The sequence below is a fragment of the Gavialis gangeticus genome, unplaced genomic scaffold (genome assembly GCF_001723915.1).
Source record: "Gavialis gangeticus isolate Ggan-Ray unplaced genomic scaffold, GavGan_comp1, whole genome shotgun sequence".
NCBI lineage: Eukaryota > Metazoa > Chordata > Crocodylia > Gavialidae > Gavialis > Gavialis gangeticus.
In genome coordinates, this window is record NW_017728998.1 from 25,505,257 (window position 1) to 25,508,456 (window position 3,200).

General features: G+C 46.5%; 1 protein-coding gene across 1 annotated transcript in view; it reads right to left on the reverse strand.

Moving 5' to 3' along the window:
• The window catches only part of PLEKHF1 (pleckstrin homology and FYVE domain containing 1), an 8,997-nt gene extending 8,808 nt beyond the window's left edge, over positions 1-189 (reverse strand). Inside the window, exon 1 of the mRNA XM_019505644.1 lies at positions 36-189. The gene's annotated coding sequence lies outside the window, so the exon portion shown is untranslated. The remainder of the gene's footprint in view (positions 1-35) is intronic.
• Positions 190-3,200: the final 3,011 nt, after the last annotated feature.

The window sequence follows — 3,200 nt, forward strand, 5'->3', positions numbered from 1 at the left end:
GGGCGGGAGTCCCGCGGCGGGCGCAGGAGGTTTACCTGGTGCTCGTCCCCGGATCCTCGCTTCGGCCGCTCTTCGCCCGCCCGCCCGGGGGCTCCGAGACGGCGCCGCCGCCGCCGCCCCGCGCTGGAACTCAGACACCGCAACATTCCATTCTCCCCCCGGGGGGGGCGCGGCTCAGCCAATCCGCGCGTCCCGGCCAGAGCAGGACCGTCGGGTTCTGGAACGCGGAGACTCAGCATTCCACATTGGCCACGCCCCTCGCGGCAGGTTGACCAATCAGGGAGCGGGAGTAGGAGTAGGATCCTGGGACAGAGTGGAGTAAAGGGGGACAGGACCGAGGCGGCGGGGAGGGAGCTGTCTGCGCCGAGCACGGGCAGACTGCGGCCGCAGGCGCCCCCGAGAGGGGAGAGGGCGTAGCGTCTAGTGGACCGCTCTCCTCTTGGCCCAGCAAGCGGGTGGCCCCTGCTCAGCCCGGGGCCGCCGCACGTGCAGCCCAGAGGCAGCGTTTCTTAACTGTGAAATTATCGTATTGCAAGTTCACAATGATCGTATTCGCTGAAAAAAAACTATTGTACACTGAAACACTGTGCAAACACGTATGCGAGTCTTCTCCCTTACTTTATATTGCTCACTCTAGTCTAGCTCACTCTGTCCAGCGAGTGAGTGAAAACTGGGTTAGCAAAGTGGAAGCATTTCTTTATTTTGAGGCAAGCAAGCATAAGAAAGTGCTGGTAGCAAGCCCCAAAGTCAGTTGAAACTCCCAGAGTATGACTTGGGTTTTTTAAATATGTTGCATCAATTAGCTGCCTCAAAAATTATCATATTTTTTGAGCACTTGTACTATTATTGATTGTACATTGTACAATTATTGTACAAGTGTGGTAATTACCATGCACCTGGCATCACTGCCCAGAGGGCTTCCAAGAAGGGCTTGTGGCTGTGGGTGTGGCTGATGGACCCTAGAGCCCCTAGGTGTGGGCTGGGCCTGGGGAAGCATCAACTCATTTTGTTGCAAGGCTATCCCAGATATTCCTGCCATTAAACTGTGAAGTGGTCCTAGCCAGAGAACGGCACGTTTGCTTCTTGTGCACCTGCAGACAGCAGTTCACATTGTACTCCTGGCTGCCTTGGTGAGGAGAGGCCCTGACTGCTCATGGAACACTCTGGTAAGCTCTCAGGCTGGTTGGCAGCACTTCCCGGCTACGTGGTTAGGAGGGACAGAGACTTAACACGTGGCCCAGAACAGATTTCAAGTATTGCTTTTAATAAGCCTTAAGATCAGTTTTATTGCCCCCCCTCCCCCCGCGCATCCCACCCCCAAAGGGATCATGCCACATAATTTAACTTCTTGGTGCGCTTCTGCAATGGAATGACAACATGGCTGCAGTTTTTAAAATGCTCCACCTGAAAGAGGCTGTGAAGCTTTTGTAGAAACTTCTTAGAAGGTTGAGCTGCATGATGCATTGTGGCCGGTACTGCTGTGACTGGTGGAAATGTTTTCACGGGCTGGAAGAGCACAGGAATTTGCCACTGTAAATGAATTCATGGTTTTGTGTTCACTTAGGTTTTCCGTGGCATTTGTCAGGTGAGAACCCCAACATCAAGGCCGTTCTTTTGTATGCAACTGATCTAGCCCAGAAGTGTCTTTATTAAAGAAGTTACATTTGCTTGACTGCTTTTGTGCATTGTGGCTGTCTGGCATATAACATCTGCAATATAGTATGCATTGCATATAGAAGTCCTTCAGTCCTTGATCTGAGTGCAGTAGCCATTGTGGACAATGCAGTGAATCCAATAGGAAAATTAAGGTCATACTTTTGTAATCTGGTGATGCGTAACCTTGTCATGTGCATAGATGTTCACTGATGGTCATACATGATGCATGCCCCATCAGTCCAGAACATACTTTGAACCCTGAATGTCCGTATCAGAGCTTGGAGGATGTTCCTCTTGTCATAGAGCCATATAAAGTGAGCAAAATGGTATAACTACCAGAGGCACAGTGCCTTGGCATAGGCTGACAAGAATATTAGACACTACTGAAAAGCACAGCCAAGAAAAAAAGAACACATCCTCATGTATATTCAGTTTACACCCTTCTTAAGGGTATATCTTGCAGCTATAGTTCTGCATCTAGAAGGTTTGCATAGCATCTTCTTCAGAGCTGTCAGTGATACCCTTTGATGAGGATTTGCTTATAATCAGTGTGAGCTACTCTTAGCCAGTGAAGTTTTGGGTAAAAATTCTGAACTGTGCCCACAAATGCTGGGTACCTTGTTTTGACACATACACTTTGATTTTTAGAGCACTTACAATTCTGTCTGAAATCTCTGATGTTCAGCAGTGGATGTTCTGATATCCAGGCTCTTTAACCAGTCAAGCACACTGAAACAGAGGTACCTAAAATTTAGTGGCAATGTCTGAAAATGTAGATTTTCACACAGTTCTCCATAGGGTCCTTGGGGATTGTAGGAGCCTACTCTGCTCTATAATTGAGAGACTTGCTCATGCTCACTATCCATAATATTGTTTCATTTTTAATGAGAACTGATAGATCTGTCAAGATATTAATAATGTTTCTTTTCCAGGTTTTCACTATCTCTAGTAACAAAAAAGACAGTAGCTCAGTTTACGTTTTAGCTCAGTTTGTATTTCAGAGCTAAAACATTTGCCCAGTCATAGGAACTTGCAAAGATTGGTTTTGTCCAAGGGTGTTTTTTTGATGCTTCACACGCCACTGCTGCTTCTGAATTTTGTAAGTGGATTAATCATGCATATAGATTAAACCCATTTCTATGGTGTTAGTAAGGGTTAGTTGACTGGGTCTCTAAGTGCAGATGTAGTTTTTAAAAGGTAGGAATTACAGAGGGAAGAAGGCTTGGCGTATAGTAGCCGAGAACAGGTTGTTGTGTTGAGTGGACATTTTCATCTTGATTCTGTAGTTTTATTGCAACACTCTTTTTCCTGTGCTGTTGGTGAGACATGCTAAGGATAGAGATCAAATACAGAGGAACACTGAATAAAACAGAAATCTTTAAGCCGTGGCTGGTAGGCAACTACTTTTTTTTTTACCTGCCTCACCCATGTGTCATGGGAATGAGTGTAAATGCATTGTTTAATGATGAACCCATATAACAAGATCTTAAACTGATTTAAAACAGTACTACAAAATTGGAAAGGTCCCCGTGCATTCAATTGTA